The sequence below is a fragment of the Colobus angolensis genome, unplaced genomic scaffold (assembly GCF_000951035.1).
Source record: "Colobus angolensis palliatus isolate OR3802 unplaced genomic scaffold, Cang.pa_1.0 Scaffold79, whole genome shotgun sequence".
Lineage (NCBI taxonomy): Eukaryota > Metazoa > Chordata > Mammalia > Primates > Cercopithecidae > Colobus > Colobus angolensis.
The window spans coordinates 916,627-940,122 of record NW_012121709.1 but is presented as its reverse complement, the minus strand read 5'-3'; the positions used below and the strand labels follow the sequence as shown (position 1 = coordinate 940,122).

At 46.1% G+C, this 23,496-nt stretch overlaps 1 protein-coding gene across 3 annotated transcripts in view; it reads right to left on the bottom strand.

Annotated features, from left to right (window-relative positions):
- Window positions 1-23,496, bottom strand: part of RPH3A (rabphilin 3A) — a 338,292-nt gene that overhangs the window by 93,488 nt on the left and 221,308 nt on the right. The window contains exons 1-2 of one of the 3 annotated variants that reach the window (XM_011928669.1): window positions 23,356-23,496; window positions 23,105-23,225 (exon numbers count right to left, since the gene is read on the bottom strand). The gene's annotated coding sequence lies outside the window, so the exon portion shown is untranslated. The remainder of the gene's footprint in view (window positions 1-23,104; window positions 23,226-23,355) is intronic. The other 2 variants (XM_011928671.1, XM_011928670.1) reach the window with 2 other exon arrangements.

The window sequence follows — 23,496 nt, the reverse complement described above, 5'->3', positions numbered from 1 at the left end:
GCAAAGACTTGGAATCAACCCAAATGTCCATCAGTGACAGACTGGATTAAGAAAATGTGGCACATATACACCATGGAATACCATGTAGCCATAGAAAAGGATGAGTTCATGTCCTTTGTAGGGACATGGATGCAGCTGGAAACCATAATTCTCAGCAAACTATTGCAAGAACAGAAAACCAAATGCCACATGTTCTCACTCATAGGTGGGAATTGAACAATGAGATCACTTGGACACAGGAAGGGGAACATCACACTTTGGGTCCTATTGTGGGGAGGGGGTAAGGGGGAGGGATAGCATTAGGAGATATACCTAACGTAAATGACAAGTTAAGGGGTGCAGCACACCAACATGGCACATGTATACATATGTAACAAACTTGCCTGTTGTGCACATGTACCCCAGAACTTAAAGTATAATAATAATAATAATAAAGAAATGGCTTTCTAACCATCAGACCCATCAAAATAGAGACATACTACTTTGATAGATAATAGGCTCCCCATCATTGGAGGTAATCAAGCACAAACAGCAAAACCACTTGTTGCGGCTGTCGAAAAGAGGGTGATGAGCTTTCCTGAAACTACCCCTTTCTGTATTTGAAAAGGAATGGCTCAAGTTCACAGACTTTTCCCTCTCATGTGTGGTTAAATGCCGCACATATACGGGGCATTTGACTTGGCCTGACCCTCTGATCAAGCCAGAAAAACTAGTTTCTGGTTACACAACAGAAAGCTGAAGTATCCTGGCCTAAGATAGGCCAGGGAAGGGCTCTTCTTGTCTTCTCACTTTGCTACAAATACACGCACATACACACACTCAAATCCCCGCCCATGCCCCACAACCTCCCCTACACACTTGTGCATACTCCCACATAAATACACCACACACACACACACACACACTCACCTCACTCCCACATAATACCCCCCCACACAGCCAAGTTTACCCCATACCCACCATACCTGCGCTGCAACCACTCTCAACTCCACTATACACACATACACACAATCATACAAACATGACACCCTCATTTTCACCCACAGTACAAATTTCAACACACCATCTCCCATCAAGGGCAGTGAGCAAGAGCCCAGGCTTTAGAGTTACACAGACAGACCTGTGTGCAACCCCCAGCTAAGCAGGCTGAGCCTGGGCAAATTATTTAACTTTTCAGAGCTTCTGTTCCCTTGTCTGTAATGTGGGGGATGTAGCAGCACCCACTTCATGGGGTTGTTTGAGGTTGCAACAAAAAGTAACACAGCGAGCATCTAGTCCTGTACCAGCCCAGGCAAAATCCTCACTAGGCATTGCCCAGGTGTTCTTCCAGAACCCCTCCTCTCATGAATCTCATTTTAGCACAGTCTCTAGCCACAGGAATTACACTTTCTGCCTCACACAGTCTAGCTGTGTTCACTTCCCTGGGGTGTGGATTTTAAGAAATCCAAGGACACTTTAGAAAAAGTGAAAAGCTTCTCTTAGTTCTCATGAATAATAGATCTTCAAGGCCTGCCTCTATTCATTCCCTTCTCCTTTCCAGGCACCAGGTGGAGGAAAGAAACAGAAAATAAAACCTTGGGCAGTATTGGCTGGAGAACATGAATGGACCACAACCTTCCTCTTCTTCTCTTCTGGCCCCCATGAAAACAACCCTCAAAACATTAAGTACTGTAGATGGAGAACTCTGCAATTTACAAAGCCCTTGGTCTCCCCAGTCACCCTGGCAGGCGGGTGTTACGACTCAAATCACTGGAGGCAAAAGAGTACAGAGGCTGAGAGGTGCTGAGCTGTCAGGATTCAAGTCCTCACTCTGCCTCTAGTTGTGTGATGTTAAGATGGTTACTTAACCTCTCTATGCCTTTCTTTCATTAAGGATGATAACAGTACCTATCTTACAGGGACATTAAAGGATTAAATGAGTTAGTACTTGTAAAGTGCTTAGAACAATGCCTGACACATGGTTAAATAAAGAGGATGAAGTTACCCTTGTCATCATCTCCAGATATCAAGTCTGCCAAATAGAGCTATAATGGTAGTTATCACTTACTGCATGCCAGGGATTGCACTAAGTAATTTGTATACATTGGCTCGAAGAAGGTTTGCAAAGAGATAGAAATCAGAAGGCCAGAGCTGTAGTTCAGCACCATAGACAGCAGCACATACACATTACTCTTTTCCTCCTCTCCCCAGTTTTAGTGAATGAATAAATATACAAAGGGATTTTTCTGTGTGTGTGTTGGGGGGGGGGCGGCGGTGGGGGGAGAGAGAGAGAGAGAATGAATCAGAAATTGATACACTTTCTACAAGCTGGGATCCACCAACCATGTACCATGTATGACTTGACTTCTCCTTGAGATTCATGCAGCTACCAAGATGACGTAGAATGATGTAAAACTTTTTTCACACCCTGAAATGCTGGTTTCTCCCTGTAAGCCCTAAAATCCTAGCTCAACTCTCATCTGTCCCATAATGCCTTTTTCAATCCACTCTTTCTTCTCTGAATTTTTAACATATTTGGGATTCAGAAGTTCATGGCTTAGCCTTCGCTGGTTCAAGAAATCATCCTCTACAAGACTGAAAGTTCCATGGAGGTATGGGGAGTGGACATGAGTTCCTCCTTCTCCTGGTACTAACACCCTGGTTTTGTTTTGTTTTAAAGGAACCATCTTTTCCCTCAGACCATGGTGTTCTGGTCTCAATTCTTAGCTCCAGGGGTTCTCACATGACTCTGGCCTCACCAGTCAGCATATCCCCCCTTGTTACTAGATATAATTGACTCAAAGTTGGATTAGTTCCCCAATCCAAGCCAATTAGATTCAATGCTCAGACTTCTGCTGCAATCCTAGAAAGGAGATGCTCTTTTTTTTCTACTAAACTGAAGCTGGATGAGGCAAACTTGGACTTGGTGGGTTCTACAGGGGGAGAAGTCTGCCTGAAAGGAAGGCCAACCCAGAAAAAAGCCGAATGATGAGATAGTGAGAACTCAGTTCTAGCTTATTGTTGAGCCTCTGGATCCAGTCATGCCTCCACCATGAGGGGACCCTTCGATCACATTAGCAAATAAGTGTCCTTTGGTATTACTTGAACTAGTTTGAGTAAGGTTTGCAATCAACATAGTCATGATGAATGCAGAGACATACACACACACAGTCGATACTCATTATTTGTGAATTCCATATTTGCAGATTTGCCTACTTGCTAAAATTTGGAACCCCCAAAATCAATACCTGTGACCCTTTCCTGGTCATTCACAGACATGCACAGAGTGACCAAAATGGTTGAGTCACCTCACATGCATGCTCCTAGCTGAAGGTAAACAAAGCAGGTCTCCACCTTGTTTCAGCTCCTATGCTGTAATCAAGTCTCTTTTTTGGGGGGTCTATTTAGTGCCACACTGTTTTTGCATTTTTGCACTTTTTGTTGGTAATTTTGCTGTTTAAAAATGGTCCCCACGCATAGTGCTATTGAGTGTTCTTAGGAGCGGGAAGGCTGTGATGTGCCTTACAGAGAAAATTATGCATATGATTCCATTTGTTCAGTGCTTTCGAACTGAACAAAGGCCTCATGCTATTGGCCACAAGTTCAGTGTTAATGGAATCAACAGTATATTAAATGAGGTGTCTTTACACAGAAATACACATAAAACAAGCTTATGTATTGATCAGTTGAAGATATTGGAAGCCTGTTAAGGAATCAATAGCATATTAAATAAGGTGTCTTTAAACAGAAACACACATAAAACAAGGCTATTGATCAGTTGAAGATACTGGAACCAAAACTCGTAGGAACCCAACCCTGTATTTCTCCTAGGAGCAATGTGGTTCAGTACTAGTTCAGTGTTTGTGGTAACTTTGCAGAACATAACTATCATGAGTAATGGGAATTGATTCCCTCTCTCTCTCTTTAGCTCTACATATACACACACATACATATATATGTACACACACAAAAAAGTATTATATATAAAACAAATAACAGTATAAAGTATTATATACATAATATTATACAATATACAAATGTATGCAGTACTAGATTAATCAAAAGGCATTTTTACAGTTTCACTTTTCCTCTTACAATGAAGAATAGTAAGTGGGACCAATGTTAGTAATTTAGGCTGTTATCTATTTTATTTTTCCGAATATGATGGAGTCAAGGAGCAGATAATAAGATACTTGATGCAAATAGCCAATTTGGGAGGAAAAGTGCCAGGAACATACAACATACCATCCTTAGGGGTTGTTTTGGGGTCAACTTCTCCCACAAGAAACTAACAGTGCATTTCGACCCGGTTCCACTGCCATCACTTTTGTAGGGGCAGAAGGAGGTAAAGTGGAAGAAGAGAAACCTGCCAAGAGTGAACACATTGGATTGGGGATTTATGAGGGACGGAAAACTCACAGGGATCATCTAGCACACTGCCTTTCTGGAGTCTGATCAGATAACGAACCAGGGCTGAGCAGTAAATGGGTTTATAAGTGTACTGTCAATCTCCAGCATCCACACAGCATGCTCAGAAGTGGAAGGTCTGCAGTGAGCTAAGGGTGAGTGAGAGGTAGGTGTAAGTGGTTCATCCCCAGCCAGGCTGCCAGTTTCGTTTCTGCAATAAAATCAGTCACTGATGGGGGCTGCATTTGAGGGTTTAGGAGGGTTCCTATCTTTCAAAGCTGAGGACAAGTGAGGACTGAGTTCATTCGGGCCCGATTTCCAGCTCTTTCTTGAGGAAAGAAAGGAAAACTTGAAGGTCATTTCCTTCTTAAAGAAGTGCTGAGACTTTGCAGATTTATTTCTTAGTTTGGAGTCTAAGGAATCAAGAAAGGAAGCTGAAATGTCCCCAGCCGGCCTGTTTACTTTTTCATGTAGTCCTTGTACATTGAGGAATCTGGGGATACCGAAGCCATAGAAATGGAATACCAAGCTCTTATCACATAGAACTGAAGCCAGCAGGAGGAGGCAGTGTGGTAAGGGTCAGAATTTACAGGTAAGAGGAGGCAGGGAAAGGTGATGTTCAACTCTGCCCTAAGCCACTTCACCCCATGTTTCTGGAGACACTTTTAGTGCCTCTCCTCAGTAATTACCTTTCCTAGAGAGCCTAGGGACCTGTTTGACATGAAGTGGTTAACTCCAAACATGTCACAAGAGCTAGTCCTGGCTCTGCCCCTTGCTAACCTGGAACTTGGCAAGTTCCTTAACCTCTGTGCCTCCCTTTCTTTGTCTGGAAAATGCTGGTTATAATTGTACCCTCTTCCCAGGGCTGGTGGAAGAAGGGGATGAAATGAGGCATGCAGAGCTCCTGGCATGGTGCTGGCTCATAGCAAATACTCAAAAACTGGTAACTCTTATTGTGGAATAACAATACGCTAGCGTCAAGTCCTCATTGCCAACCATAGCTCATAAGGTTTGAATCTATACCTATTTCCCCTTGTTTTTTTCTGCCCTTAGCGTTTCATGTCAACCTCTCCTCTCTCAGGGACAGTCATCTCCACACTGAGGAGCCGCAATGTTCTTTTAAAATGCTTGTATAGTGAGGGTTCTTGTGGCCCCAGATCCCCATGATCAGAAGAGGCAGAAGAGGCCACCAGAAGGAAATGGTCAAGAATGGTCAAAAGATACTGACATATCCCAGGAAACTCTCATGAGCTCCCCATTGGCAGAGCATACAACAACCCTCAAATGTTTCACAAAACAAGAGCATTTGTTTTAAGCCTTATGATTTTATTGCAAGTCCCATCCTTAGTTTGGGAGGTTTAGGGTCCATTATACAGATGCCAACATTGAGGATCTGTGAGCTAAGATAACACACCAAAGTCAGGCAGGTGGTGAACAGTCACATCCTAGTTCTGCCCTAGGATCACCTTGGAGGCAGGGTTAAAATGTCAGTGCAATGACCCCATCCAAACCAACTAAAGAAGAAACTCTAGGGCTGAGTCCTGGCATAGCTATGCTGCTAAAGTTCCCCAGGTGTTTATAATGCACAGCCAGGGTCAAGAGCCACCTGCCTGCAATCCCGCCCTTCCTTCAAGCCAGTGCACCTCAAACTTGAAAGCACATGAGAATCACCTGGATGGCTCCTTAAGGCACAAATTCATACCCGCTCCCCAGACCCAGAGCTTCTGATTCAGGAGGTCTGGAACAGAGCCCAAGAATTTGCATTTCTAGTAAGTTCCAGGCAATACTGGTACTGCTGATCTGTGGATCGCATTCTGAGAACCGCCACTTTACGCAATGCTAGAAAATCAAACTCAGGAGACAAAATGTTCTGGTTCATGGTTTCCCTTCTTCTAGCAACGCTGTCCTGTCCTGAATCACAGCCAGTAACTCAGGCGTGCTGCTCAACCTCTACCAGAAATGGGGGAAAGTCAGGGGAGGCTGAGGGCTTGTTGCCTTTCCATTTTCTTGTTTCTTTCCTTTTAAAAAATAATCCACCACTTAAGAGACTGCCCCTGAGCACTTACTGCTTGCTCGTCCACCAGCGGCCCAAGCCCTTGCCTGCAATGCAGTTCTTCTTAAATATTGAATAAGCCTGCCGCTCCACCAGCTGCCGCGGCTGGGGCTGAGGTAATGTTGATATTGACAAAGGCTTAATGTGATTAATCAGGTTAGAAAGATCAGGCTGTGGAGCTGGTTTCATAAAAGACCTTCATGTTCTTCTCTATCACCAAAATCCCCAGAGCCTCCACACTTTCCCTGCCCATCCTGCATCCCTTCTAAGGCTTGGGGATTTTCCCCCTCTTTGCTGGCGTTGCTGTTTAATGACCCATTAGGTTAGTTAGAGTCATCTGGAGAGAGGGTAAGGTTTTGAATAAGAGCAAAGATCTTAGGTTGATATCGTTAGTGTTTATCCAACAGATACTTACTGAGCACCTACTCCATGCCAGACACTAGGGGATAGTGTATTGGAGATATAGTGGTAAATAGAACAGTCAAATTATCCTGTTCTGGTGGCGCTGACATTCTAGTGGGGGAAATAGGCAATTGACAAAATAAATAATTAAAGTAGATAGCAGGTACACAGTGCCAAGTGCCAGGGGGGGAAATGGAGAAGGAGGAGGTAGAGTTCTGGGGAGGGAGGTGCAATTTTAAATAAGATGACATTTGAAGAAAGATCTGAAAGAGGTGGGTAGTGGACAGAAGGTGGAAAGAATTAACAGGACCTTTTCCAGAACATCAAGCTCAGAGATTTCATCATCCTCATCAAAATAACAGTGACTAATGTTTGCTGAGCACCTACAAAGTGCCAAGCCTTGGTTCAAGCAAACACAATATATTGACTTGGTAAATTCCCAAAACAACCCAGTAAGGTAGTTGTTATTGTTATCTTCATTTCCCAGATGAGGAAACTGAGATGCAGAGAGACTTAGTAACTCGTTCAAGACCACAGAGCAGCAGAGCTGGAACCTGAACCCAGCTAGATGAGCAATTATTTCTACCCCTTTCCTCTACTCTGAGCCCCCTGCTTCTCAGGAAGGGGCCTCACATCTGTGGTAGATAGCAGAACAAAATCTCCCTCTGGGTAGAGAGGGGTCCTATTGTCCTCTTCATTTCCAGGGAGTTGGTGCTATGAAGAGTGGAGGATAGAGGGTTCAGTCTGTAAATGCAGCCCTTTCTGGGCCAGTTTGAACTTTTCATCAAGCCTCCCCAACTTTGCGCCTTCATGTGAACCCTGCACTGCAGGCAGGATGGCCTTTTCAAAATATGGATCACATCAGGTCACCCTTCTGCTTGTGAGACCCCATTGCTCTCAGAATCAAGACAAATTGCTTGATTTGTCTTGATTGCATGGCCCTGCAGGCACTACCCACCTCATCTCACACCCGCCTCATCTCACCCTCACATCTCACACTCTAACCATGCTGGCCTTCTTTCAGATCCTGCACTGCTACCTCAGGGCCTTTGCACATATTGCTCCCACTGCCAAGAACGTTGTTCTTTTCTCCTCTCTTTACTCAATTAACTCCTATTCATCCTTCAGATCTCAAGTCAAAAATCACTTCCTCTGGGAAGCCCTCCAAGATTAAGTCAAATTTCTTTGTGAATTGTGCCCCTCTCTTTAGAATCTTTGCCTTCATTTATCACTATACAGCTATTTTAATCATTTTCTGCCTGCTCATGGGAAGATACCACACCTAAATTGTTTCCTACTACATCCCAACACTGAGCACAGTGCCTATCACATACTATAAATGACCAACTAGAAGAGGAGGATTCCCCCCAACCAAATATTCCTCAGAAAACAAAAAATCAGTTCCTTCTTCTTTTTGTTTATTTATTTTTTTTATTTTTGAGATAGAGTCTCCCTCTATCACTCAGGCTGGAGTGCAGTGGTGTGATCTCGACTCACTACAACCTCCACCTCCCGGGTTTAAGCAATGCCTCAGCCTCCTGAGTAGCTGGGATTACAGGTACCTGCCACTACGCCTGGCTAATTGTTGCATTTTTAGTAGAGACAGAGTTTCACCATGTTGGCCAAGCTGGTCTCGAACTCCTGGTCTCAAGTGATCTGCCCACCTCAGCCTCCCAAAGTGCTGGGATTACAGGTGTGAGCCACTGTACTAGGATGAAAATCACTTTCTGTCCAGGTTCTTCAAACGTTTTTCACACTGTTAAGCATTCTCTTTCCTCCCAATTTGCCTTCTTTTTAATAACAAAATAGTTTAAGCAAATTCTTTCTCAATTTTTTCAACCATCATGCAACTCCAAGTGGTATCTCTTCCTTTCCTATTTGTCAGCAAAAGGTATTTGCAATAAGTGACTTTTACTAAAGTTATAAAACCTTCCTTATTTTCCTGGTTTAATTATTTCCTCAATATGCATCGGTGGTGAAAGAACAGTTGTGTGGATGAATTGCTTATTTTATATAACCATGTGGTTCTAAGTATGTGAGTATAATACAATTAACGAATCAAATACTAATAGACATTTGACAAGTCCACTTACATCCCTAATGGGTTATTTATTCAAGTTGAGCAAAAAATTTTTTGGAGGGAGAGACAGATTCATCATTTTCTTGGGAAAATATGAACATTGTAGGTTATATTTGGGGCTGTGATTTACATGCTAGTAGATGGTCAATAAATATTTATCAAATGAATAGATGAATAATTGTATATTGGTTGAGGGAGGTCCCCCCTAGCAATTCAGAGACTAGACATTCACTTCTGAATTATCCTCTTTTTAAAAAAATGAACATGCACTTTTAACCTCACACAACTGCCCCCTAATGTGCATTTGGGTCTCAACGAGCAAACTCTGTCTTAGGAATATTATTTCTTCAGTTGGGCTCCAGAAGGCAAAACAATCAAGAGTGATGGGACTCAGGCTTAAGTGAAATCAGGAAGGATGACCTAGCTAACAGGCCCTTTCTGACAATGCACAGGGCACCTCTGCGGGTGCAGAGTCCTCTCACTGGAGAAACTCAAGCCCATTTCCCAGGCAGTGAAAAAGAGGATTCATCTTCCTCCCAGAATGACCCATGAATCATTCCTGAATCACTCCAGAAACTTTTTACACTGCAGATTCCTGGTGTGACCCTAAACCTTCTGAATCAGAATTTCTAGGGATAGGTCTTGAGCATCTGCATTGAAAAAAAAATACCCCAGGAGATTCATACACACACTAAAATATTATAACCACTAAGGTTTGTGATTGGACAAAAATAGCACCCAGACATTTGAATTTCTTAGATGAGTAAAATTTTCTTCCAAATTTAGGGCTGTCCACTTGCATTGTTGTTGTTTTTATTTACAAAAAAGGGGCACCAATCTTTTGTTAAAAAAAACCATACATTGCCATTGTTTTGTTTTTTAAAAATATATTTTAACGTTAATAAGCAGAAAAGAGATAATGTCAGGACAAAGGTTTGTTTGGTTTTTTTCCTAGGAAAACTCGATCGGCAACATTTTGCCCACCTATAAATGCCTAGTTCTTCTCCTTTCACCAGGGTCAGTGGAAACTTTGTCACAGGCCAGATCTGAGTTTGGAAACCACCAGTGTAAGCAAAGAAACTTCAGGAGCCTTCCTGAATTAGGAAAATCCAAAGATGAAAGAAAGAGTTTGTATTGGCTGCCACGAAGTAATGATGACAATGAGAGTGTCCTAAGAGGTCCATTTGTAGGAACCCATTTGATCTTTACAAGAACCCTAGGAGATATCTGCTGTATTAACAGCATCCCCACTCTGCAGCTGGAAGAAACTTAAGTACAGGGGGCTGTGGTAATCAGTCAAGTCTGCACAGCTGGAAGGGGTCAAGTGGCGACTTGGGCCTAGGGAGCCTGGCTTTCCGTGCTGAGGTCCTAACTGTTGTGGTGTATCACCAGGCAGCCAGCTGTCATGAGGGCCACACATGCCTGATGCACCCATGCATCCCAGGCTTCAACCAACCAATGGATGGGGCTAAAGAACAGAGAGCCCAACGGTTTGCCGATGGCTCATACAGGGGTGTGGTTTCAACTTTCCACCCTCTGGGAAGCAAGCACTGTTGGGTGGTCTTTGGCTTGGAGCAGGTGCAGTGACCACTTGCATCCACCTGGAAGTGCTCACAGCCCCACCTGATGGGATCCACCGGGAAGGATCCTGAGAACACCAAATTCACTGTCTGTTTTTTTTCCAGCCTCTCTGTGACTGTGGCTGGCCCAGTGGATCCTCTATGCTTTGGTGCTTTACAGTTTGGCCACTGTCATCCCTGACGACTGAACCTGGTTTTTGTTCCTAACTAATCTTGCGATCTTGGGAAATTGGTTTGCCTCTATGGGGCACAGTTCCTTCATCTGTAATGGAGGAAGTAATTCCAACTCTCCTCTTCAAAAAGTTATTGTGAAAAAAAAAAAAACTGAATCTAAAAGTAATGTTTTTTTAAAAAATTCAAGTCCTATACAATAACAAACAACTTGCCATGTATCCAGCAGTGTCTGAGTGCTTCATGTTGTATTAACTCATGGAATTCTCACAGCCACTCTATGAGGGAGGTACCATTATTATTCCCATCTTTCAGATGAGTAAACTGAGGCCAGAGAGGCCAAGGATCTGAGTAAACTGAGGCCAGGATCACAGGATGGCAAGTATCACAGCTGGAATTCCAATCCAGGTGGTCTGGGAACAGCAGCTGTGCTTCTAAGGACTGCGCATGCTGCCTCTTCCTGGCCAATGTACCCAATCCTTTATTGGAATGATGTCCATGCATTGGATCCAAGCTGGAAGGAGCTAAAGACTAGAGAATAGATTTCTGTAGAGCTTTATTATTTACTTTTTAAAAAGCACTTTTAAGTTGCTTTATCTTCACAATTGCAAATAGTAAGTAGACAGTGTAAATTGGGGGAACTGAGGTCTCCTTATCTTCTATTGCCTGTGTCCTTGTCTGAAAAATGGTAGTAGTAATAATAATAATAATAATAATGTCTCCTTCCCAAGGCTTCATGAGGACTGAAGGAGGTCAGTCATGCAACCCAAAGGGCACGGCAGTCCACACAGAGTGCTCTGTGACTCCATGAAGATGCACATGGACATCCATGGGCCTTAATTCATCCTCTCCCTGATGATTCATTCTCTCCCTCTCTATCTGGGAGAGAGGGAAAGGATGAATTATCAGGCACATCTGAAACTTGTACCCAAATGGATAGACTCCTAACTCAGTGCCCTTTCTAGCAATAGGGTGATGTAATGCTGGAAGCAGGTCAGGAGCCCCTCTGGGCGTCAGAGACCACGCCGCTGTGGAGACCTGGGGCTGCCCTCACAGTTGGTGTCAACCAGAAATGACCACCCCATAGTGACCAGTTGGGACAAAGGCTCCCATCCAGACCTGCCGCCATGACAACCAGAGGAAGAATTTTCCGATCTGGAGTCTTCTCAATCCCAGGCTTTGGATAGTTTCTGGGGGCCTCTCTGGCCACTCAAGGACTCCCACTTCCAACCACTGTAGCATTTTACCCTCTGAGCATGTTCAGGACAAAATGAGCCTTTCTGCTTTCACCGATCTATTCCCCGAGGCAACGTCGGTGTTACATGAGGAAACTCAGGCTCTGGGGAGAGGACAGAGGCCCTGAGGAGAGGACAGAGGCCCCAAGGAGAGGACAGAGGCCCTGAGGAGAGGACAGAGGTCCCGAGGAGAGGACAGAGGCCCCAAGGAGAGGACAGAGGCCCTGGGGAGTGACAGAGGTGGTGAGGAGCCAGCGTGGCTACCCCAGATGGGAGCAGGGTCTCTCCACACAGAGTGGGAAGTAGCCATTTAAGGGGGTGTGGGGGCAACGTCTCAGCCTGAGCCAGGGACCACTCCCGAACACGCACATGTGCACTCACACATTGCCACACACACCAGTCACACACACATGCTCACACCATACCCCCTACGTTCACAGCACCACATACACACACTCACACACATACACACACTCACACACATACACACACAGCGCAGCAGGCAGACCCAGCTGAACTTGGAAGGGATAAAAATGTCTATTTACTTAACCTCCAAGGAGACTATTTTTTTTTTTTTTTTTTGAGACGGAGTCTTGCTCTGTCGCCCGGGCTGGAGTGCAGTGGCCGGATCTCAGCTCACTGCAAGCTCCGCCTCCCGGGTTTACGCCATTCAAGGAGACTATTTAAAAAAAGTTTCATCACACAAAGCATATTAGCCATCATCTTACTTCACTCTCAAGCAGGTTTATAAAATGAATAATAGCGTTATCCCTCATCTTACAGAAGAAGAAACCGAGGCTCGAGAGACTGTCACTTTGGCAAAGGTCACACAGCCAGTGGGTAGCAGAGGCAGGATTCAAACCCACGTCCACCCAGCTCCAGAACTGGCTGCTCTCTCCTGCCTCCCTCTACACATGCGTGGTGTCTGATGTCATGAGGACACTCAGCATTTGTTAGGCAAAGAATCAAAGTGAAAGAGTAAAGCGTCCACCTGTGTTGCCCAAACGACCATTAAATCTCTATTAAAATGAGTCTTCCTGTCCTGAAAGAATCTTAGCTGGCCAGTGCAGGGAAAAAAATTTTTAGAAGTACTCTGGGTTGCTGGAGGGAAACTCATATAAGAAAAATGGAGAACAAACTGGGGGATTGTTTCCTTGGAGAAAAGCAACAATTAGAAGCAAAAGATTAGATGCCCACCTTGCAACGTGGATGGATCTTAAAGACATACTGCTGAGTGGAAAAGAAGTGAGAGCTTATGAGATCTATAAAAATACATGTTTTGAAGGGACATATACAAGCAAAAGAAATATGCATAAGCAGAGTAGAAGAGGGTTGTCTATGAATGGAGGGGAATGGAGTATGAGGAAAAGAGAATAAATAATGAAAAACGGAGGAAGAGATGGGCAAGGATCAATGACGGTTGCATACCAGGAAGGGAAAAATAACTCAACTCTCATCACCTCGCACCCTAACAAAGATTCTTCTAATCTACGAAGCACAAGAGTCTTCTGTGAATAACAGAGAGGCTACAAATGAGGCCAGTTCCCCTCTCATTATAGTCAAAAGCACAGTCCCCCTCCGGGTCACCAACACGAGTGTGCACCACTTATTTCTTCCTCGGGAGCTTTCCTCGAAGCACTTATCCATTCTTCAGATAAGAAGACATGACTTGACCCCTCTGCAGAAGTTGGCCAATGCTGGCTACATAGGCCTGCCCGGTCAGATAAACCCTTCCAAGGAAAAGAAAAAGGAAGAAAGAAAATCTACAGAAACAGTGGCAGGTTCTATCTGAAAGGCAAGCCTGCTGCTTGCTCCATGTGAAAAGTCTCCTTCCCCGCCAAGGGCCCAGCTCCTGCTCCAAATGCTGGTTTCTCTTGCTTTCATCCTTAGGTGCAAGCCCAGTCTGACTGGTTCTTTTTTGAATGGGCCTAGCTAACTCCAGGAACAACAGGTAGGTCTCTAATGATCAGAGAGGAAGCTGCAGACACCAGAAGCTCATGTCTTCCATCACATCCAGCAGCCTTTCCCACAGCCCCTAGAGAAAGGCTTGGCCAGACACCCCAGCTTGCCACTTCACGGGGTGTCATCGCCTTCGCCAAGTTACAATATCCTGCTTCATGCTGATAGATTAATCCAGCCACTACTCATGGGAGAGAGAAAAACAAAAAACAAAAAAACCCAAGCTACTGCTTTTTCTTCCGGGGAGAAGGGAACTCCGCATTTTAGCCAGCATGGAATGGGCATTTGCAGAGCTCCCTGAAAGGCCTTGACTCTGCACACACTACTGGGGCCTTGCCTCGTAAGCCATTGGCCCTTGGTTACAGCCAAGGCCCCTCTCCATGTCCCTAGGATCATAAGTGCTGCACCATTGCCAGGAATAGGTCCCATCCCACTGGAGTGGACCCTGATTCCTCTGGCCTTCTCCCCTTAAGTCTGATCCATCAGTAAAGCCTGTCTGCACTCATGCAGAATTCACCTCAAATGTCACCACCTTCTTATCTGCCACCACCTGGTCCCTGCCCCATCACAGCTCCCCTCACTGGTCCCCTGGCTTCCACCCCATCTCCCATGCTCCCTTCTCCACTCAGAGACCAAAGCAATCATTACCAACATTGTAAATTAGGTCACATCACTCTGGCATAAAACCCTCCCTGCAAAATAAAATCAGACCCAGACTCCTTGGCTACCCTGGGAGGTCCTGCCTAACTAGGGCCCTGTCTCCCTATGTCCCTGCCATGTGACCCTCACCCCACTCACACCAGCCATCTGTCTGTCCTTCGTGGACACCACAGTTGTCTCTGCTTTTGCACTTACTGCCCTCACCTCCCAGGTGTGGCTCATCCACCCTTCACCCTCTATGCATGGCTGTTTACTTCTAGAAACTCAGCCTCTGCTGGCTGCCCTTTTTATAAATTAGTCTCGCCCCTCTGTCCCCCAACCCATCACTTGTCGTTCTCCATCGAGTCTTCCTATCTCCTTCCTTCATGGCACTTCACGTGATCTGGAGTTTTCTTGTTTACCCGTTTACTTGTTTATTGGTTTTGCCACCCACTGGGCTGTCGGCTCCAGGGGGCAGGGAACTCTGGCTCCCTCGCTGCTGAGTCTGCAGTGCCTAGAACAGTGTACAAGATTTGTCTGGAAAGGAGGGAGTGGGGGCATGAGTCTGCAGAGAGCAGGTGTTCTCAAAGTGTGGTCCCCAGGCCAGCAGCATCAACACTGCCTGGGAACTCATTTGGTGTGCAAATTCCTGGCCTCCATCCTAGACCCACTGAATCAGAAACTCTGTGTTTTCACAACTCCTGCAAGGGGTTCTCACGCAGGTTCAAGTTTGAGAAGCTCGGGCATTGAACCATCTGCAGTCGCTACCCGATATCCCCCAGGTGACCAATGAGCGAATAACTAGCTGGGTGGTCAGTCTTGTCAGGGACAGGGATTAGGTAAGGTGAAGGGAGTAAGTCTCCTGCCCCTGAATGACCTCTGAGCTCTGACGGACAGGCCTTTGTGTGTCCAGATAGTCCATTCCAGAGCCACGCAGAGAATGCCAAGCCTAGGAGGGCTTCAGAACCACTGTGTGCCACCAGAGCAGGAAAGCAGGCAACTCACCCAGAAAGCTGAATCTTTGGCCTTCTGAAAATTCTACAAAACTCCAAGCATTTGGCTTGGAGGTAAGATGACCATCACACAGTTTGCCCAGGCCTCTCTCCATTCTTTTTTGTTGTTGGTTTGTTTTGTTTTAGACACAGGGTCTCACTCTGTCACCCAGGCTGTAGTATAGTGGCACAACCACAGCTCACCGCAGCCTCAACCTCCTGGGCTCAAGTGATCCTCCTATCTCAGCCTCCTAAGTAGCTAGGACTACAGGCGTGTGCCACCATGCCCAGCTAATCGTTTAACTTTTTTGTAGAGATAGAAGTCTCACATGTTGCCCTGGCTGGTCTCAAACTCCTGGCTTCAAGCGATCTTCCTGCCCTGGCTTCCCAGAGTACAGGGATTACAAGTGCAGGGCATCGTGCCTGGTCTGCCTCTCAGTTTTAACACAACGTCCTATATCCCAGAACCCCCTTCAGCTCCAGGCAAAGCTGAATGGTTGGTGACCCTACTTGGAGCCCTCATCACCTGGAGTCTCAGGAATTCACAAATGCATTCCCTTGACAAGTAATTTCTGTGTGTCTTAAAGATGAGACGAGGAAGGCAGAGGAGTTAGAAGCGGAGGAAGATGGAGACAGAGAGAGAAAAGAAAAGGAGGAGAGGCCGGGGCAGAGGAGAGGGAAAGGGAGAGAGGGAAAGACGGAGAGAAAAAAGAGACTGCAAGGAGAAAGCAGGGAATTATTTAAAGGGTGGGAAAGGTAAGGAGACGGGGGCAGGGAAAAGGATAGAGAGCGGGAGAGATAAAGACAGAGACTTAGGAACTTAGCACCACAGTGACAGAGGAAAAACATAGGCAGGCAGAGAGGGAAAGGGGAAAGGGGGCAGGGAGGAAGATGTGCAATGGAGCGGACCACACAGATGCTGTTTGGCAGCACCTTGCATGAAAAGCCTTCCAACAAACTTCGAGAAACCATCTCTCTTCTCCGCAGCCTCAGAACGCCACCCTACCATCAATGGCTGGCACCAAAATCTGCTTACATAATATGTTCTCTGCTGAAAGCTGCTTCCATTCACAAGTCACCACTCGTCATTGTGTAGGTGCATTAAAGAGGAAGACAAGGAAAAGAAAGAGAGGAAAAAGAAAAAGGCAGCTGAATGAACTCACTCAGATTATATTGAGAGATGAGAATATATTTCCCCCCTCGCTCTCTAAATAAATCCTTCACGAACCATACATCATTATGATGCTGTCAGATGAGTTTCCTCTTGTTGATTAATTGCAGGGGGTGGTAAAAAACCCAACTTCCTGAGGCATGTTATCTTGCTCACTGGGTGGATTACTAAACCAGAGTCTGACAGGGCTCCGTTACAGTGAGATTTAAGCATGTGTTATATCATTAAAACCAATGACAGCAAGACAATTACTTCGAGGAAACCACAGTGACATTGCATACACAGTGAGCAGCCTGGGCCCTCAGCACTGCTGCCTCCCATCTTTTCCTGGCCCAAATGGGGAGCACAGTTGGGCTAAGAAGAATCACTTTTCGCTGGGTGCAGTGGCTCACGGCTGGAATCCCAGCAGTTTGGGAGGCCGAGGCAGGAGGATATCAAGGAGTTTGAGACCAGCCTGGGCAACACAGGGAGACCTCCATTTAACAAAAAAGTTAAACAATTAGCCCAGCATGGTCATGCCTGTCGTTCCAGCTACTTGGGAGACTGGGACAAGAGGATTGCTTGAGCCCAGGAGTTCAAGGCTGTAGTGAGCTATGATCATCATGCCACTGCACTCCAGCCTGGGTGACAGAGCAAGATCCTATCTCAAAAAAAAAAAAAAAAAATCTTTGTTCCCTCTCAAAACCACTGCCTGCAAATCCCAAAGACCTGGCCTGGTTGGACAGCTGATTACGAAGGCCTTGCCACAAACCTACCTGAGAAACTGAGTTCTGGGGTCCTGCCTAGCAACAAGTGACTCCTTGGAATTGTCTGAGGTTAGCAGGGAATGGGAGCAACATGCTAGGTCGTGCTTAGCAGAAAAGAAATGGTATGTGCAGGAGGCAATGGGCCTGGTCTTACCCTGCTCAGCCCCTTGGGGGATGACGGGGGCAGTTTGGCAAAATGTTAGACGCTTACAACATACTTAGAACTGTTATAGTTAACACCTGTAAAAGTGTTTTGCATTTTTTTAAAAAATGCCTTCACTTACAGCAGTGGGAGCTCTCCACTCAGAGTTTCTGGTGCAGCAAGCCTGGATGGAACCCAAGAATTTGCCCTCCTAACAAGTTCCCGGGTGACGCTGATACTGCTTCAGGGTGGGGAGAACCACATGGAGAACCACTGAGTTAGATGGACCACCTGATTCAGGCTAATCAGGTGACTCCGGGCATCAAGAGCTTTTTACCCCCCAACAGAATGTAAATCCAGCAACATCCCCCTTTCTCTGTCCTTTGCCCCTCTTTTGCCTGCAAGTCTAGTAATGTAGCCCCCTCCCCCTGCTCCAAGAAACCAAGCCTGCTTCACTTTTAGGAAAGGCTCTTATAGTTTCTCATTAAAGTATAAATGACTAATAAAGCCGGATGCATTAACTTACTCCAAAGCATCTGCTCTTTAACCAAGAGCAGAGCCTTAAGAAAAAGAAAAATCTTGAATAATGGAAATTTCAGGTATCAGTGAACTGAATGTCTTCGGGTGACTCAGGGAGCCCTCTTTGTACCACACCCTCCCGCCAAAAGATCACATTATGTAGGTAGGCACTTACTTTATCTAAGCCCCAAAAGGGATTGTGTCTTTTTTTTTGAGACAGAGTCTTGCCCCAGGCTGGAGTGCAGTGGTGTGATCTCGACTCACGGCAACCTCTATCTCCCAGGTTCAAGCGATTGTCCTGCCTCAGCCACCCAAATAGCTGGGGTTACAGGCACACACCACCACACTCAGCTAATTTTTATATTTTTAGTAGAGACCGGGTTTTACCATGTTGACCAGGCTGGTCTTGAACTGCTGACCTCAAGTAATCCACCCACCTTGGCCTCCCAAAGGGCTGGGATTACAGGCATGAACCACCCCACCTGGCCAGGATTGTGTCTTTATTGCCATTTTATTCCCAATGCCCATCATGGTGCCAGGCACACTGTAGGTATTCAATAAATGTGCAATGCATGATAAATAGCAATGGGCACTCTGGCAGGAAGAGGGAGAGGCCTGTCCTTTCCCTGTAGCAAATCTGAGACAGGAGCCAAGTCCTTTCAAACCTTTCACCAATGACTCATCATAATCAACAAACACTAACTGAGTACCTACTGTGTGCAGGCCTCTGGCTGGACCACAGGCCCCAAACTGACATGTTTGCTAGTAACTCAATTGAGCTTCGTTCATTCATTCATTTACTCAGTAAGTCACTGCTGAGCACCTGCTGTGTGCTGACCCAGACACCAAAAAATGAAGACAGCACAGCCTTGGCCCTTAAGGATCTCACCCTGTAGCACCTGAGGACTCCTACAAAGAAGCGCCGTAGCAGGAAAAGCACTTCCCAGGGAAGGGAAGGAAGGCTCAGGTTTCCTAGAGAAAATACATTGCTCAGAGCTTATAGCCTGGGATGATTCAGCAAAAACCTCCCAGGGACTTGAAGGAACAAAAGACTGAGTTGTCAACAGGGCTTCTTCTGCTAGAACTCTTCTCTGGGGCCTACCCAACAGGCTCATGACTCCCCTGTTAGTTGTTTAGAGCCTCACAAGCCAAACAGAGAGGAGTCATTACGCCCATTTCACAGAAAAAGAAACTGAGTTCTGGGGACCTCCAGCAACTGGGGAACTGCAGTGGGGAACAAGAGGGGCTGGCAGCTCCTGTCTCCAAGCTTTGTCCTCCCACTTGTGAGTCACACAGCTACACAACTAGCCCAAAGAACTCACCTTCCTCTACCTCACCCTGCTCTTGTTTTGATCAGGGGTGATTTCGCTGTTACCATCACCAACATCGCCCCCATTACGAACATTTGTTGGACACTTACTCCTTGCCAGGCTCAGTATAAAGTGATCATGAACTCTTAAAATTCTCACAACTGCATTCTTATTCCCATTTTGTAGATGGGGAAATTGAGGTCCAGAGAGGTGAAGTGACACAACCAGAAAGCACTAGGACCAGGATCTAAGCCTAGGAAATTTATTTCCAGAGCCCATCCTCTTAATCCCTATATCATGCTACCCCAACAAACCTAACTGAAGCAACTGAGGCTCAGAGAGGTTGAGGGCCTTGCCTGAAATCACACAGCAAGGAAATGTCAGAGTCAAAATTAGAAATAAGATCTGACTGCCCCCAGAGCCCACACTGTAGCCCATGGCTGGTTAAGGAGGCAGACAGGTGTGAGGCACAGAAAGGAGGGGGCTATTTCTGCAGTGCCTCCTTCACTCTCTCAGCACATCAAGGCTCTCCATCCTGGGTGGCAGCTGAATTATTTAAAATCATCAGCTTCAGCCCACCATGACTGGGTCCCAGAATTATTTTTATCCCAGATTATTGCCACAGCTCTTAACAGAAATAAACCACACTGTTTTCTTCTCGTTGCCTTCACATCAATTCCTGACTTATCTGCAATTACAATCAGCTCCCCACTGAATGAGGGTGAAGGGCAGAAGACAGGTCCATGTGTCATGGTGGTTTTTATTGGAAAGCCATAAACTCTGTAGGACCCATTCACAGAGAGGGAAAGAGTTAGAGCATCATATCACATCCTACAAAGAAAGCCCAAGAGCAGCCACCCCAACCGAATGCACATCTTCAGACAAAGCAGCCAGTGTCTGTACAGAGCAGTAAGAAGGAGAAAGGCAGAGTGAGCTGGGAGAACTGACTTTCCAGGCTACCTCTGTGGAATCACAGAATCTCTGGCTGCTGCCTCTCTCCTGCCAACCAGAAAGGAAATGTCCACATTTGTCTCCATGGCTAAGCTTCCTGATTACCAGTACGGGCTGGAGAGACACTGCTGAACATCCTTCCTCTGTGCCTCAGGCTGGATGGGGGAAGTAGGGACTGCTGGAGCCAGGAGTGAGGGGATGATGCCTTGGTCTTCATAATGGTGGGTTTATATGTTGCTGCCATAACTTACTGTGTGGTCTTAGGCAAATTGTTTTTCTTCTCTGAGCCCCCTGGAAAGGGTTAAACTAAATCAGAGGTTCTGAACTTGGGGGGGCTGCTCACGTGGGCATTACAGAGGATCCACAAACCCCCGATGTTGTGTGTTTGTGTGTATATGCATCTTTTCAGAGTAGAGGCTCTCCAAGGGGTCCTTGCTGCTACTCCTGAGAAGAGTCTCTATGGAGCCTTCAAGTGCTGCAAAATCTACATCTCTGTGCCTCTGAGGCCATAAATAAAGCAGACCCCTTTCCAGCCGAGCTCAGGATTCTAGAAATCTGGCAAAATTCTCACAAGAGACTCCCCTATCCCCATTCACCCCAAACAGGGCTTCTCCCCGACACAGGATAAATTCTCAAGCACAGTGCTAACCCTTCTTAGAAATGTGGGCGTGTGCAGTCACTCACACTCACACACATACCTATCTCAGAGTCAGAGAACCCCAGAACTGGAAGGGGACTTAGGGCCACCCAGACAGACTGCCCCATTGCATAGATGGGGAAACCAAGGCCCAGAAAGGGGAGACAGCTGGGACTGGAACCCAGGTTTCCTGACCCAAGTCCAAAGCTCTTTCCAGAAGCTTCTGTTTCCCTCTCCCTGGTGCACCACAATGCACCACTTCAAATGTGACGGGGGAGGAGGGAGGGCGGCCTCTTGGATCTTGGCCAACCCTAAGGAAGTGAGGCAGCGGGGAGATATTTGGGAAGTGTCCACATCTGGACACCCAAGTCTTAGCTATCCCAGCTGGGCTGGCATGTACTGAATGACTAAACCAGTTGTTAAAAGTATTAAAATATTAAAATAAAATAAAAATATTAAAATATTAAAATTAAATGGGGATGCTCCCCTGAGGCCTCCGTGGCTCTCTTGACAGCCCCCTGAGATCCCCCCAAACCTCTCCATAATCCAGCAATTAAAAGATTAACACTCAGTACAGCAGGGCTCCCCTAAGATCCCCTATTCCAGGACCCTAGCCATTCTGATCAATTAGTACCAAATTTCAATACTTTAAATATCACCCATAGCCAGATCTGTGGTTCTTTATTCGAACAAAATTTCCATACATTCATTATTCACACTCAAGGCTTCCCACTGAGGAATCTAAGGCAACTTCCTCCTCAAGGTCACCCAGCAAGGGAAACTAGGAAGAGAAGTTAGGGATTTTCAGGACCAAATCTTTGGCACTAACCACTGGACAACCCTCCCCTTCTGCCTCATATGTCCTGCCTGAGCAGGCACATGCTCTGGGATTTCAGCATCTCTTCTTGGCTATGGGGCTAGAGAAAAAAGAAGTGAGTGAACCCTGCTTATATTTCAGGCTTGCCAATCTCTGACTGTTGTTTTATTCCTCCCACCTCCAAGAGCAAGAATCTAAAAAGGAAATCCTTGGGGGTGCAGAACACTGAGGTGGCCCCTGAGATAATAGCAAAGATGCTAAAAATAAGGGCATTCATTTCCAGAAAAGTAGATGTAATCAAAGCAGAAAGCAAGGTGAAATCCCCTTTTGATGGGTCACAGATTAGCATCAAAGGCATTTCAAAATTAAATGTGAGCTTTTGGATTCAGCTTCAAGGTACTTCCTCTTCCCACTCACTAACAGGTTGGTGCAGCCTTTCCCCATCAGGATCTTGGAAAAAGAAACTAGTGCAGGGGGATGGTCTACCCTGGAACAAAACTGAAGCTGGAACCTGGAATCTTTCCCCAGAACTTGAACAAGCTTTGTTCCCCTCCTTCCTTCTGAGACAAACTCAAGGATAGAATCTCTCAAGCTAGTGCCAGGATGCTCCCCCATACAATCACTTACAGGTTACACCACCTGTGAAAATAAAACATCATCTCCTCTGCAGGCAGTGGCTGCTCCCTTCTGGCCAGCCTGACCACTCATCCTAAGCAGAGTGTGGCCCTTTCCTGGCTCCCAGGTCTCCCATCTCAGGAAAGCGAGAACAGCCAACCTCGCAAAAACCATCACAATTAAATTATTCAGCTCTTCCTGGAATTGGGTACAATCTAAGCTCTGTCCTGTGCAAATCTTACCCAGTGTGCCCAGGCAAGAGTTACCCTTCCAGTCTCAGGTGACCCTCTCTCCTCCAGGAATAAGCACTCACTTGCTAAGTCAGAATACCCAGAGTCCCTCCATGCCAGACTAGCCACCCCCACAAAGGGTTAACTCTTTCAGAGAACTGACGGCTACTTTGACCAGCTTCTGCTGCAAAGGAGAGGGCAAACTGGGCAGAAGCCACAATCTTGATCGCATTGCCTACAACATGAGCACATTTTACCCCCTCCCTGGGCACTAAGCCAAAACCTCATTTGGCTTTGGGATGCCGCTTAGGTGATAAAACACTGCAGAATGTAGGCAAATAAGCATAGTCGTTCCTCGATACCCTTCTCCTCCCAACTACCCTTTACCCCACCAGTTCATGCACACACATCACAATTGGGATTCTAATACCCCTAGCCCATCTGCACAATCAAAGAGAATATCACTTACCGCGACGCGGGAGGATTGCAGGGGGAAAGGGTGAACCAAATTCTTGCCAACTCCTCCCTTCCCTGCCGGGTAGGAAGACGCTAAGTCCCAATGACTTGGTTCAAAAGCTCAGCGGAGGTGCCTGAAAGAAAATTGTTCATTTGACTCTCCTACTCTTCCCAAAATAAAATCAAAGCACCAGTGCACACACACAGACACACAGACACATCAACTACCCCTAAATCATACAGGACCAAGACAAAAAGAAATACCACTGCCAGAAGCGGAGAAAACTCGGACCAACCAGTGAGTCAGTGGACAAGGGACAGTGGCTCCCTCAGACTGTCCTCCACATGGATGAAGGTTTTCACTCTGTAAGTCTCTTCTCTCTCTCTCTCTCTCTCTCTCTCTCT